The sequence below is a fragment of the Oncorhynchus masou genome, chromosome 29 (genome assembly GCF_036934945.1).
Source record: "Oncorhynchus masou masou isolate Uvic2021 chromosome 29, UVic_Omas_1.1, whole genome shotgun sequence".
Lineage (NCBI taxonomy): Eukaryota > Metazoa > Chordata > Actinopteri > Salmoniformes > Salmonidae > Oncorhynchus > Oncorhynchus masou.
In genome coordinates this window covers 39,831,222-39,847,124 of record NC_088240.1, presented here as the reverse complement: position 1 = coordinate 39,847,124, position 15,903 = coordinate 39,831,222, and the positions used below count along the sequence as shown (strand labels likewise).

General features: G+C 44.5%; 1 pseudogene; it reads left to right on the top strand.

Annotated features, from left to right (window-relative positions):
• The window catches only part of LOC135519634 (plakophilin-4-like), a 100,878-nt pseudogene that overhangs the window by 65,203 nt on the left and 19,772 nt on the right, over positions 1 to 15,903 (top strand).

Below are 15,903 nucleotides of genomic sequence, written 5' to 3'. Positions count from 1 at the left end.
ATACCGTTTGTTGATCATGCATTCTCTCTCTCACGATATTGACGGCAATGCGAGACAGTGCGGGGAAATGTTATAGCTGTTCTTTGACATGCATAGGCGAGTGGAGTCCTTCGATAATGCATCGTATTGGATTACAGAATAAAGTTAGGAATTTTGGGTTCCAGTGGGATTCGGACTGGTTAGGGAAATAGCCTAGGCTTTAGGAGAGGAGAAGATGTATTTTTCTCTCATGCCTCTCTGAATTGTTATCAGACTTCATGTCTGTGACAGATGCACAATAACTGCTCAGAGGCACATGTTATTGTATCGGATATACAGTGGGGGTTTCTTGTTGGGTTTAACTGCATTTGGGTCACCTGTAAATGTTGTAATTTACGGGGGTCTTGTCATTTCATTATTTCGGGAAACGTAAAGAATTCCCTGTTCCCTGGACAGTCCCAGGATCCCAGTTACCCATGTTAATCCCTACTACTGACTGCCTTGATAAGTTTCTTCTGGCACATTTCAGATTCAATATTTCTCTTTAGCTACTCCCACTCTCTGACAGTAACACTTTCACTCCACTCCAACTCTGTTTATTTAACACGGACCCTTGTAGGACCACAGTGACTTTGCTGCTGCTCAAATTGATAATGAAGTCCATTTTACTAATGTATTTCGAAGCTTATTAATTGTATAATGGAACTAAGTGAACCACTGCAGCAGTCATTAATATTGTATTGTGGTTCCTGTCAGACTGACCCTACGGGGTTATGATTGTACATGTGCACTGTTACATTGCTTGTCTCGGTATTGTTTGGAATTTTCCACTCGCTCCAGTCGGTTCATTGCTGACAAGCACGACTAGCAGACAGACACAGTAAGAACAAGGACATGAGTTCCAAATGGCACCCTATTCCAGAAAGTGCACTACTTTTGACCAGGGCAAATAGGCGGCCATGGAGCCTACTTTTTAAAATAAATATTGATTTCCTCATTGTAGATGAGAAATCATCGTTAGTCACAGTAATGTATTTATTCTAATCCAAATATGAAACAGAAATGATAGCTGGTGTAGATATGAAGTGAGAGGCTGCCTGTCTGTGGAAGAGGAGAGGTTATTGATGTTCCTCTGTATTTATAATCAGCTGTCTAGCCATAATGGTCAGAGTTCATATACAGGTAATTACTTTGTCACCCGTGGCACTCCTCAACCACTTATTACGTTAACAGAGCCTGCGTCCCAATTGGCACCCTATTCCCTATATAGTGCGCTACTGTTGGCCAGAGCCCTATGGGGGCTCTATTGGCCCTGGTCAAAAAGTTGTGCATTATAGGGAATAGGTTGCCTTTGACTATGCTGTCCACATTCACAAGGTTAAAGAAAGGCTCTCTCTCCACAGTAACACTTCCTCTCGAAATCCACAGGCTGGCGACGGGCGGACCTGCCGGGGGCCCGGGAGGGCAATAAGCAGCCCAGCCAGCAGCCCAGCCAGACATAGTCATTACCCTTTACAGCAGCACACTGCAGCTAATTTCACTCCAATCACACTCTCTCACCCACAACACTCTACGGCTGCATTCCCAAATTGCACCTTATTCTTTAACCAGGGCCCTGGTTAAAAGTAGTGTACTAAATAGGGAATAGGGTGGCCTTTGTGACGCACATACACTTTAATCCCACCGTTCTGGAGGAGGGATGTAACACTCTCTTTCATTGTGTACCGTCTCATTTCTCAAACAGGGTCAAGTCTCTGTAGCGATGCCCTGAGGGCAGAAATGTCACATTAAGCTCCAGTCACTGTCTACCTGAAAAGTTACTCCTAATATGCTATGAGGAGCAGGAGGGATGAGTGAAGCTTTCTTGTAGTTGTTAATGGGGGGAAAAAGGTTTCTGTTTGATCAGAAGCGACACCCCATTTAGATAAGTTTCCATTGTTCTGTAAATACTGCTTTTAACGATTTAGTTTATCCTGCGCATACATTTTTCATGAATTCTTTATCCCCCCCCCCACGATGGAAATCAGTCACACGGCAAACGTGGCCTTTTGAAAGATTTAAGTGTCCGCCGCGCCGCACACAGTGGGCTAGCGCAAATCAAGTCAACCATAATAATTGCAGCAGCAGAATTGATTGAGGTGCCGTAGCTGCAGTCAACTCATGCAACTAGAGGCGGCGTTGAGCTGCGGAGACGGCGGGCTCCTGGCAAGGAAATAGGTTACTGAGACACTTACAAACCAGAAAGGAACAGCAGAGTGGCTCCTCCATGGAATTCGGCCTCACCCCTCATCCATATGCCAGCCAACAATGCCCCTCCCTCCGGTTCGGACTGGCTAGCTATTGGGTTCTGACATCCCATTGTTGCAGCTACTGCGGTGGAGCTCATTCACGCAGGTCACACTTAACTCGATTTTGATTGTGGAGCAACATTGTGCAGCAGCTTATGAGAGACTTTACTGTGGTAATTCCTCCTCGTTGCCTCAACGGCTGTTCTCATGGGCTGTGACCTAAATGGCACCCTAGTCACCATACAGGGCACTACTTTTGGCCAGAGCCATGGCTCTAATATAGCGACTAGGTTGTCATTTAGGTCACAGCCGGGGAATGTTAGTTTGGAAACTGTTTTGATGAGGGGATTGTCATCAGTGTCCCGGCACAGCAAAATAGGAGCGTCACAAATGTCTCTCCTATGAGTCAGTATGATAATTAACTTAATTTACACAAGTGTGGAATTTGTTATTGCATCGAAGCGTAATCCTTTAACTTCTACGTCTCCTATCTCTTCCATATACACCGAGTGTACAAAACATTAAGAACACCTTCCTAATATTGTAGTAGTAGTAAAAAAGTATTCCACAGGGGGTCAAGCTGGCTGGATGTCCTTTGGGTGGTGGGCCATTCTTGATACACAGAGGAAACTGTTGAGCGCTAAAAACCCAGCGGCGTTGCAGTTCTTGACACAAACTGGTGCGCCTGGCACCCACTACCATACCCTGTTCGAAGGCACGTCTTGCTGATTCAGCCTTTGAATGGCACACATGCGCAATCCATGCCTCAATTGTCTCGAAGCTTAAAAATCATTCTCTAACCTGTCTCCTCCCCTTCATCTACACTGATTTGAAGTGGATTTAACAGGTGACATCTACAAGGGATTCACCTGAATAGTCTGTCATGGAAAGAGCAGGTGTTATTAATGTTTTGTGTACTTAAGTGTATTTTTCCCATTTATCAGACACTTTTATCGAAAGTGTCTAACAGTAGTGTGTACATACTGCATACATTTTGTATGGGTGATCCCAGCGGGAATTGAACCCATGATCCTGACGTTGCAAACGCCATGATATACCAAATAAGCGACACAGGTAACACTGACTTTGTCCTCCCATTTTTCCCAGATGCCTCGACCTCGCAGGACACCAAGTCTCGAGTGACAGACACCACTCAGTCGCCCACCTACCGCCTCCGAACGGAGCAGGAGCAGGTGGCCCTGTACTCCCCAGAGCAGACCTCGCTCCATGAAAGTGAGGGTCTGTTACTCATGCAGCCCCTCTGTTCTACACTCTCTCGCTCTCCTCTCCTCTCTCTCCCTCCTCCGTCAAGGCTTTGCCACTCCCCCTCTCTTAGCCCCACCAGAGTCAGAGCCCTTTAATGATGCTTTGAAGTGTTCTACTTGGCCTCAGAAGCACATGTGATGTGTATAGTTTTAATGAGCCAGTGTATGGCTCCAGTATGGAGGGTAGGGAGGTGGAAACGGCCACTCTGAGGTCATTAGTACTGTGTGGACTAGCTAAATGTCATGTAGTGCTTTAAGGACACTCACTCGGTGTCTCTCTCTCTCTCCTTCTGCTCGCTCTATTTCTTTCTCTCCTTCTGCTCTCTCTCCCTCTCTCCTTTCCTTTCTCCTTCTGCTCTCTCACCCTCTCTCCTTTCCTTTCTCCTTCTGTCTCTCAGGGTCTACAGGGAACTCCCGCAGCTCCACCCAGATGAACTCGTACTCGGACAGTGGCTACCAGGATGCCAGCAACTACTACGGCAGCCAGAACCAGAATAGTCTGGCTAAGACTGACCTGAAGATGCTGCGCTCTTACCCGGGCACAGGCGGCACCTCTACCCTCCTGAGGAATGCCAGGGCCGAGGGCCAGGCCCAGGTCCAGGTAAGCTCACGGAGCTAGAGGGCACACTGTCTGCAGCAGTCACGGGCCATAGAGTTGGATAGAGGGCACACTGTCTGCAGCAGTCACGGGCCATAGATTTGGATAGAGGGCACACTGTCTGCAGCAGTCACGGGCCATAGAGTTGGATAGAGAGCACACTATCTGCAGCAGTCACGGGCCATAGAGTTGGATAGAGGGCACACTGTCTGCAGCAGTCACGGGCCATAGATTTGGATAGAGGGCACAATGTCTGCAGCAGTCACGGCCATTGAGTAGGATAGACGTTTGCACTTGGCCACACTCGGACTGAAGCCAGTTTTAGCCCTCAATGGCATTGTCTATGCGGTCAGAAGTAGCCATGGCAAAGATAGGAGATGAGCTCTCTAATACATCTCTATGGTCAAGATTAATATACTGACTGCCACAGAGCACACAGATGCTACTGCTGGCTGAGAGATGGGAAGGAAGTTAGAGAAAAATATATAATTTTAAAAGTCCCATAAGATACTAGACACTTTCTGTGAGGATGTAAAATATCACAGCAAAAATATTTTACGCCTCTATTAAATGTGATGCTGAAATGTGTGGTAGTTGCTCAGTAGTTTTGTCCTCGTCTGTCCTGACAGGCCCCTGTGATAACCGCCGCAGCGCCGGGTCGAGCCATGAGGAGGGTGAGCTCGGTGCCCTCCCGGACCCAGTCCCCGGCCTATGGCAACAGTGTGTCCCCCTCACGGGGCTCCCTGAGGTCCACCATGGGGAGTAACTACTGCTCGCCCATTGTCACAGAGCCCAAGCCTCTCTCCAGTATCTTCTCCACCACCCTGCCCTCAGCCCAGCGCGCCGGCTCCCCTTACAACACCCAGAAGAGTTCCCCCGCCGCCCTCCGCCGCATGGGCAGCGCCAACTCCCGCTCGGGCAGTGCCAGCCGCACCACTTCACCATACCAGGCTCTGGGGTCAGCCTCGGTGCGAATGGGCTCCCCCCTAACAATGGTGGACGGCCCCTTACCCCTCACCCAGCAGCCAGGGGGATCGGGGGCGTCTCCAGGGCGCTCCAGCATGACGGCCCAGCCCCAGCACTATGGCTCCACCTTGCCTCGCTCGTTGATCCACCACGATGCAGACCCCTACGGAGCTCAGAGCTACGACGTCTACGAGAGGATGATCCCACGGCCTGACAGCCTCACAGGTCAGCTCTTCTGTCTTCTCCTCCCTGCCACACACACACACACACACACACACACACACACACACACACACACACACACACACACACACACACACACACACACACACACACACCCCACTCCAGAAAGCTATCTAGAGTGGGTGTGCTCACTCTATCCAGGTCTCTACTCTCTCCATTAGATAACACGTGCATACCTTCACAGGGCAGGAGATAATGTCTGCTTCTCAAATGGCGCCCTGTTCCCTACAAGGTGCATTATTTCTGACCAGAGCTCTGCGAGACTACTGCCGCCTCTGCCTCCTTCACTCAGTGGTTAGTTGTTGAGCATATGCTACACTTGGCGATAGCCAGTCTGTCACAGGAGCACAGGTCAACAATTTATGCCTGATAATAAGTAGATTAAGGTCGTCTTCCCGTAATCGGAGACAGGCTCCAGTCTGTGGCTCTGCTGTCAAGCTTTTCCTTTGGCATGCTGCGGCACAAAGCGAGTCACTAATGTTGACCAGATCACTGTTGACCCTGGTCAGGCGCTGCTCACAAGTAGTGCACTATATAGGGAATAAGGTGCCATTTTGGGACAAAAAGCCCGTGTCTGTCTGTGGCATGGACCAGGGCCAGGCCCTGCCTCATGTAGACTCGCGTCCTTAATCACAGGCCACCATTTGAAGGGAAACGCCAGAGGGTTTGGCAGAAGATCGATCCGTATGATCGTGGATGGGTATGTATGTTTTCCAGCGACTCACACAGTTGGATGTATTGCCAGTGTACTTGAATGCATGCATATAGGCCTATATCCACTGAGAGAAACTCTATGTGCTAGAGGTACTAGATTAAGACTGGAGTTTCTTAAGCAAATAGTGGAGCAGAAGAATAATTTACAAAGACTTTGTTTGTGTAGGTTATCTGATTTTATCCCAAGTACATAGATGATTTCCAGTTTTTTGAATCTTATATTTCCACGCTGAGGTTGGAATAATACTGTGGAATTGTGTAAATGATGATAATGCCTTTTTAGTATAAGAGCAGTTTGAAAAGACTGCCTGAAATTTCAGCGTGTTTTGGTGGGAAAGTTTTGGCCTGCTTGGTGACATCACCTGGCGGTAAATTAGTTAATAGTTGAAAACCTTTATGCCAATAACAGCTAGTTTTCAGTTTTCCCCTCCCCACTCAGACCTATTCCATTCAGTCCCAGAAAAAATTCTTGCTTGAGCAATTGCTCTTTGCTAAGAAGCTATTTTTGTTTCTTTAGGACCATTTTAATTGAAGACAATTACAAAAAGGTACTTAATTGTTACCAGAAATGATTTGATATTGAGATTGGATTTTGTTTCCCCTGTCAACTTCATTAAATTTGCAATGAGTCGTTAAGCAACGGGTGCAAGCATGCCTGCCTGCCTTCCCCCTGAGATACAGAGAACATCAGTGTGCTCTGGTTGACAGCTCCACTAAGTAATTCACTATGTTATGTGTTGATTGATAGATCTGTTGTCTTTTCTCTTTGCGGGTGTCAGCCATAGGAGCCTGACTTGACATTTCAATGCTGGTAAACATGAGTTGCTTGACAGGGAGTCTGAAGAAAGAATGGTAGAATAATGGTAGGCTTTTCTTCTTCCACTGCATCAGAAGTGAGCATTTGTCACTGGTTTAGTCGTTCCCGTCTGAGACGTGAGTGTTGGGTAAGGGCGTGTTATCTCTACTTTTTGGTCGTGTTTTTGTTCCTCTTCGGAGGGAATAACACTGTGGTGCGTACGGTTTGAAGGAAACGCCGCTCTATAATTCCTCACGACAGGGATTCTGTTCCTGGTACAAAGGCTGTAATGGGAGAACGAGGCCCAGCTGATTCAGAAAGTGTAAGCGGCGTGCTGTGTCCCGACTGGCACCCTATCCCCTACGTAGTGCACTACCTTTTGACCAGAGCCCCGGTACACTACATATGGAGTAGGGCGCCGTTTTGTTCTCCACACCAGAATAATCTTCTCATATTTTGAGGCTTTTTTTAGTGCATAATTTGAGGTTTAATTGATTAGTCTTCCATTGAAGGCTAGAAAACAAAAATTCATTCCCAGTGTTTTTTTGAAGAGAGTGGGAAATGATTCTCAGCTATTGCGGGCCAGCCACATCACTACAGTAAGAGTAATGGCTCAGCCGATGTTAATTTGTCCTCTTCCTTTCAGTCCAAGAACTCTTCCATTAGCTGTTTTCAGATATCTGCTCTAGATAAGAAGGTAGGTAGATTATGAAAAATGGCTGCTATTCCAAGGCACACGGATCATAAAAGGAAGGGCACATTACATATGGTTGCTGTTTTCATAATGGGCTGCTTTGCGGATTGGTATTGAAATGTAGACAGTCAATTTACGGTACTTGGCATTTGACATTTTACTAAGGGCCTTCTGTTATTTACTGTATATACAGTCTATGGTTCCCGCCTTCAAACTAATAATCATATGACTTTGTGTTGTTTCTTTTTAAAAATTATTTCAGCTGTCCCAGTTAGTCCAGCAATATTTATTCAGGTTTTTATTGTGAAAAGGTTGATTTAATGTGTGTGTTTTTGACCAACTTTTCCTGCTGCCATTGGATATCTACAGAACCCCTGGTCGATGATGACCTTCAAGGTGAATTCTAACTTCGTCATGATCCACCACCCCTCTTATAATGCATTTGACTCCGAGGTGACGTTTCTCCTAGGCACAGATCTCGGATCAGCTTACCTTGCCCCAATCCTAGCCTTAACCGTTAGTTGGGGAAAATGCTAAACTGACCCAAGACCAGAGTATAGGGGCAACTTCACCCTACTCCGTGGCTGTATTCTCATCAGTGTCTTAGCATGGCATGTGTGGGTTACTACGTGTTACCTTTTTTTGTTCGTAGTATGATCCTAATGTCCAACCTATTACCTTTTTTACAAGCATTAAAACCCCATTCACATATTGGAGACGTTTAAAAGGCTATGGAGAAACGCCGTCAAGTGAGGAGTTATCATTCCCAGACCAAGTAAGTCTGTGGTTTCCCCATTTCTTTCCCGTTACATTCTTGAACTGTTCGGTTCAAGAATGGTGCCCAATATGATAATCTCTGCGAGGCCGTTATATCACTGCGGTACTCAGTCTCTCTCTCTCTCTCTCCTCTCTCTCTCTCTCTCTCTCCTCTCTCTCTCTCTCTCTCTCTCTTTCTTTCTTTCTCTCTCTCTCTCTCTCTCTTTCTTTCTTTCTCTCTCTCTCTCTCTTTCTTTCTTTCTCTCTCTCTCTCTCTCCTCTCTCTCTCTTTCTTTCTTTCTCTCTCTCTCTCTCTCTCTCTCTTTCTCTCTCTCTTTCTTTCTTTCTTTCTTTCTCTCTCTCTCTCTCTCTCTCTCTCTCTCTCTCTTTCTTTCTTTCTTTCTTTCTTTCTTTCTTTCTTTCTCTCTCTCTCTCTCTCTCTTTCTTTCTTTCTCTCTCTCTCTCTCTTTCTTTCTTTCTCTCTCTCTCTCTCTCCTCTCTCTCTCTTTCTTTCTTTCTCTCTCTCTCTCTCTCTCTCTCTTTCTCTCTCTCTTTCTTTCTTTCTTTCTTTCTTTCTTTCTTTCTTTCTTTCTTTCTTTCTTTCTTTCTTTCTTTCTTTCTTTCTTTCTTTCTTTCTTTCTTTCTTTCTTTCTTTCTTTCTTTCTTTCTTTCTTTCTTTCTTTCTTTCTTTCTTTCTTTCTTTCTTTCTTTCTTTCTTTCTTTCTTTCTTTCTTTCTTTCTTTCTTTCTGAACTGTTCGGTTCAAGAATGGTGCCCAATTATGATAATCTCTGCGAGGCCGTTATATCACTGCGGTACTCAGTCTCTCTCTCTCTCTTTCTTTCTTTCTTTCTTTCTTTCTCTCTCTTTCTTCCCCCCCCCCCGATAGCCATAATCCACATCCTCTACGATGACTGACATCTCATGGCTTTTTAAACCTCTTCTCTGAGGTGCAAAGTCTGTAGACACGTTGGCCACTGTGGCCCGTCGAAGCCCAATGGGTCTCTTATGAATTCTTCTGTCTGCTCCAAACCCTCATGCCTCCTCTCACCTAGCTGTCCCCATAGAAACTAGCCGACACAAAGTCACATACCGTATGTCCTTTGATGGCAGCATTGCACAGCTCCTCTCCTCATCTGGGTCAGGACAGCCTGAGTGACCCGTGGATTATGTCAGATGCTTGAGCAGCAGTGACTGGGATGTTGGCGTTCACATGCCGGCACTCGTTGGCGTTCACATGCCGGCACTCGTTGGCGTTCAGTTGGCAAATGCCAGCTGCTACCTGAGCCTGCAGATTGGCTGCAGCTCACTCTGGCCAGATCCAGACCACCATCCTCCCTGCTCCCCCTAAGCTCCAGCATTGGCAGGAAGTCATCTCTCTGAAAAACGTTCCTGTAATTATGTCCGATATCCATTTCAGAGCACTGGAGGAGAGCAAAGGGAAATGTGGATCAACAGCATTTTAGGCACGTGTGGCGCTCAGCCCACGCCGAGTAAAGCCTTATGCTTTGGTTTACGGAAGGAATGGCGTTTACTTATAGCCTGCTGATTTCCATACTTAAGTTAGTAATATTCTGTATGATCGAGAGCAGATCAGATTGTCTTAATGGATTTCGTCATTTCTTACTCCTATGTTGGGAAAAGTTTTAGCAAATTATTTTGGCTCAGGAATGTAAGTCCACTACATCCATTTTTTAAATGTTTGTTTCTGCAGAGTCAGTGGGCCAAATTGCCACCTCCCTACAGCACGTCTAGCAAAGTGCAATCTGTTCGGGCCACAGGAGGAAGTGAAGACAGCGTTAAATGAGTCTAACACACCATGAATGTTCACCATTCATATATTTTATTTTCAGAGACAATTCGCAGCTGCTTTAGAACCTCACTGCAGCGTTTCACCAGGGAGCAGAATAAAGGCACTGGGATTAGTGTGTGCTAAGGTTTATAATGGTACTGTTAGTTAGAGAATGGCGGAGAGGGTGGGGGAGAGAGCCTGCAGAGCGGAGCGGGATGGATATGCATGGAAGCTCCTGTCTCTGGGAGATTCCTTCCCCCCTCTCTCTTTTCCTCTCCTCCTCTTCTCCCAAGCTACGGTTCTACTCAAAGCCCTCATGTCCAACGGATAAGCCGATTTACTTGGCTGTGGCGGGCCGTGATGTGGTGTCCAACACCGGCTCGTTGATATTCCCCTTCTCTAATCAGAAACCTTTCAACAAGAGAAACACAAGCGAATTACTGCCAATCGAAACGCTGTTGTCTGAAGCGTTGCAGATTGACTATTTGAGCCTGCGCCACCGCCTGGATGTGTCACCACAGCAGCCCACATCAACCTCCCCAATGGCAACCCACTGGGCACACCACATCATTTCATCGTGGAAATGTGGGTAATATTTGGTTGAGGCGTTGATCAATGAGATTTCAACCTTTTATACACCCACTCAAAAAGACAGCTAGAAGTTTGTTGAATTCCCAATGTGTTATCACTATGCTTTCAACCGTCTAAAAGCACAACCAAATTCCAATGGAAAAGCAATGTCTGATTTTTGGTTTAGTTGGCATTCAAATGTTTTATCACTGTCTTAGTTGTGCTTTTTAAAATGGTTGAAAGTGCAATGTCGTTGTTTTTTTAATACAACAATTTAAATGTTATCACCGATTTTTATAGCAATTGTGAAGATCTCCACAGACCTGCGACCCTTGCAGGCTATCTTGGATATGCTCGCTTTCTATGATTAGATAAGACATTTATAGTTACAGTATGCTAAGCTCAAAATGTGGCAGTGGATGTGTTACTCATTTTGAGGTTGAATAAATACTGTTAAATTAGTTTGTAAAAGAGCCTTAACTTTAGGCTATTTACTCTCTTACAAAAGTCATATTAAATTGCGTTGACAACGCAAACCAAATATCAACATTTTAAAGGATATCTAATGCTTGGATAGTTTAATCTGAGCTACTGGCTTAATCCTATTGTTTAACTTTTTTATTTTTTATTTAGTTGTAGACGAATTGCAAAAGTGATATTGTACTTGGTTGTCAACGCAACCAAAAATCAACATTTTGAAGGAGATGTATCTTTTGTGCCACTTAGTCTGGATTTAATTCCAGTTTGTCGACAAATTAATAATTGAGATGTTGGATTCACGTCTTTGTCTCAACCAAGAATCAAAGTGAAAGAATAGGATCAAATCAAACGCTGTGTAAAGTTTCTGAACATTTGTTTTAGTCTTATTCTTTAACTTAGATTTTTGGTTGAGACGGGAATCCAACATTTTAATTATGAATTTGTAGATCAACTGGAATTAAGTCAGTGGCACAGTGTTGGATTCACGTCTCACAAAAGAAAGACCTAACAAAGCTGCAGCTGGCTCAAAACACACCTTGCCCTTAACTGCAAATACAGCACTAACTTCAACCACATGCATGCCAGTCTTTCCTGGTTGTGTGTTTATGAGCGATTAACTGATTATCTTCTAGTTTTTATTAGAGGTATTGCTGTAATGAAACCTCCAGATTGTCTGCATAATCAAATAACATCCAGCTCAGACACCAATACATACCCCACAAGGCATGCCACCAGGGGTCTCTTCACAGTCCCCAAGTCCAAAACGAATTCACTGCAACGCACAGTATTATACAGAGCCATGATCTCACGGAACTCCCTTCCATCTCCCATTACTCAAGCAGAAAGCAACATTACCTTATAAAAAAAACAAAGACAATTCCAAACGTCTCATGGAGCGACGGGGACTGTAAGGGGACACGCACTCACCAACACACTAACACACAATTTTTTGTTGTTGTATTTTAAATTTGTTTGACTGACCTTGTCTTATCAATGTTTTGTTACTTGTCATGTTTTGTGTTATTATGGCCCCCAGAAAGAGCAGCAGCTTCTTTTGTTAAAGCTAATGGGGATCCAAATAAACAAATAAATCTCAACCAAAAATGAAAGTTAAAGAATAGGACTAAATCTAATCAAATCTAATCATATCAAACTTTAAATGCACTTCAAAAAAAGTTTGCTTTTGATTTAGTTATATATTTTTTTTTTACTTAGATTTTTGGTTGAGGTGGAGATGTATATCAGACAATGATTAACTTGATTCAATTTGAAATCGACCAAAACTGTCCTTTTTTTGTTGAACCCTCCCACTGGGCAAAAACAGTTTGCGTCAATGTTGTTTCCACGTCATTTCCACACAAAAAACCTGGGATGTTGTATCAATGTAGAAAACTGATTTGGATTTGAAAAAAATAATCAACTTAAGGGAATTTTGTCTATTTTTCACCCATCTTTAAAAAATGTTGTGTGTGTGGGGAGATTTCACATTGAATTCACGTCCGTTGACAACAAAATGTAAATCAAAACTAGACTGTTCCCAGTGGGCTTGTTTAAGTTGATGACTTTTCAAATGCTATATAAAGGCCTAAGTAGTATCATTGACGATATTTGACTTACAAAGTATGGTTACAGCTCTCTAGGCCCTCTAGTCCTTTCTATTTTTACCAATGACCGACCACTGGCATTAAGCAAAGCATGTGTGTCCATTTATGTTGCTGATTCAACCATATACGCATCAGCAAACACAGCTAATGAAGTCACTGAAACCCTTAACAAAGAGTTGCAGTCTGTTTTGGAATGGGTGGCCAGTAATAAACTGTTCCTGAACATCTTTAAAACTAAGAGCATTGAATTTGGTACAAATAATTCCTTAAGTTGTAGAACTCAGCTGAATCTGGTAATGAATGTTATGGCTGTTGAACAAATTGAGGAGACTAAATTACTTGACAGTTTACAACCGAAGGTAATGCCAAGGTCAAAACGTATAGATTCAGTGGTTGCACAGATGGGGAGAGGTCTAGCCGTAATAAAGAGATGCTCTGCTTTTTTTGACACAACACTCCAAAAAGCAAGTCCTGCAGGCTCTAGTTTTGTCTAATCTTGATTATTGTCCAGGCGTGTGGTCCAGTTCTGCAAGGAAACATCTAGTTAAGCTGCAGCTGGCCCAGAACAGAGCGGCATGTTTCGCTCTTAATTGTAATCAGAGGGCTGATATAAATACTAAACATGCCAGTCTCTCTTGGCTAAGAGTTGAGGAGAGTCTGACTGCATTACTTCTTTCTGTAAGAAACATTGTGTTGAAAATCCCAAATTGTTTGCATAGTCAACTTACACACAGCTCTGACACATACACACTTATCCCACCAGACATGCCACCAGGGGTCTTTTCACAGTCCCCAAATCCAGAACAAATTCAATAAAACGTACAGTATTTTATAGAGCCGTTATTGCATGGAACTTCCATCTCAGATTGCTCAAATAAACAGCAAACCTGATTTAAAAAACAACTTACACACAGCTCTGACACATACACATTTATCCCACCAGACATGCCACCAGGGGTCTTTTCACAGTCCCCAAATCCAGAACAAATTCAATAAAACGTACAGTATTTTATAGAGCCGTTATTGCATGGAACTTCCATCTCAGATTGCTCAAATAAACAGCAAACCTGATTTAAAAAAAACTGATAAAGCAACACCTCGTGACACATGCTTATCATGTCCCCCCCAGTAAGTTGTTTGAATAGGGTTTATTCTCCACTGGCTCGCCATTGTGTGTTTGTATGCATTGATATGTAGGCTACTAATCTATGTAGTTCTGTCCTTGAGCTGTTCTTGTCTATTGATGTTCTGTGATATGTCATTATGTTTTGTGTGGACCCCAGGAAGAGTAGCTGCTGCTTTTGCAACAGCTAATGGGGATCCTAATAAAATACCAAATACATTCAATTTGCTCTGTTAAACCTACCCTTTTGGAATGACTTTGATAGCAACAGTGAATATATTTTGTTATTAAGAGATCTCTCTAATCATTCTCACGATAGCATATTGGTAATAGTCAGTGACAAATGTCGAAGCTAAGCAGGGCTGGGCTTGGTTCAAACCCTGGATCTGAGACCAAATGAATAGCTGTAGATAAATCATCTCTCCAGTAGGAGGTACTGCCCAGCCTATTGTTTTTTTTCTCATAGTGGATATAATGTTGGGGATCTGACATTGTTTCAAAGGTACAAATTCAACATATTTTATATCTGTTGAAAATTGGCTACAATGATGCCATAATCCTCTGGCTGATATTTCGCCCTCAAATCCAATGTATTTTCCATGTAGATTCCAAGTCATAATACGTTGACAAATGTACATTGGAACAAACGCTGATTCATCCAGTCTTTTGCAACCCAGAATCAGGAGGAAATCTGGAAGGTTTCTACCAGGAATTCTGGGAAACCTTGGAATTTGGGGAATATTACCATTTTGCCACTAGTTGCTTATTTTCCCATCCTCTTTGATCTAATGTATTAATGTGCTTTCTAGTAACCCATGGAGAACTACAGTTTTAGCGGATGACATTATCTATGCTTATCATGTCCCCCCCAGTAAGTTGTTTGAATAGGGTTTATTCTCCACTGGCTCGCCATTTAGCTGTTCATTAGTTAGTGTGCGAAGCTGGTGGTTATTCGGTGTCTCGCTGAACCTCCCCCCCCCCAGAGACGAAGCACTCCCCTGGGTCTCTCAACAGCTGACCGCACGCTGCGGATGCTCCAGAGGTCATGTTTATTTGGCAATGTTTCTGAGGGAGAGTAGGCAAGTGTGCTGCTGCTGAGTGGTTATACCTGTGTCCCAAATGGCAACCTATTCCCTTTCTTTTTTAGAGCGCTAGTTTTGACTAGGACCCACATGGGGTGTCATTTGGGACACAGACTACAGCTGCCTTACTGGGCTTCAGCTCTCCCCGGAAAGACAAACACTTCTATTTATTCATTTTCGCTGTTCTGAACTCTGATAAGAATCCCTCATTTATCTCATTAACGCATGGCAGTGTTGAGCAGCTTGAGAGCCTCTGCTCGCCTAGCGGTGTTGGACCTGAGCCAAGAAATAATCGTGTTTGGGCTCTATTGAAGTGAGCGAAGTATGCAGTGAGTGCTCAGTGACTCGGCCACTGCAGTCTCTCTCTTGCGCTGGGGAGTTGAGTCCCCTTGATGCGAGGTTAGGTCACATATCCACATGAGCCATGTGTATGGGATCTGTTACCCTGAAGCAGAGGGGACTAGAGGGTATTGCGCTGTTAGGAGCTAAGGCTTGTGAGCTTTGGGCCGGCCGCGGCGGTAATAACTGCAGGCTGGATTTATAATAATAATAATATATCCCATTTAGCAGACGCTTTTGTCCAAAGCGACTTACAAGTCGGCTGGGGCCACTACTTTTACATATGGGTGGTCCCAGTGGGAATCGAACCCACGACGCTTGGCGTTGCAAGCGCCATGCTGTACCGACTGAGCCACACAGGACCCTGGATGCGTAGTGGCAGATGCTGCTTTCCTGCCGTAGGCTCCGGCTGCGTCCCAAATGGTACCCAATTGCCTATGTAGTGGTCTAAAGCACTGCACTTTAAAGGGTATGAGGTGCCATTTGGGATGCAGGCAGACATTGTTCCACATCCGGTCCGACCAGACCTCCGTCAGTCAGCCGTGCTGGGCTGTGACTCCCCCAAATACTGTTGTCATGGTGGGTCATCTGGTGTGAATTTCTAATTTGATTGAC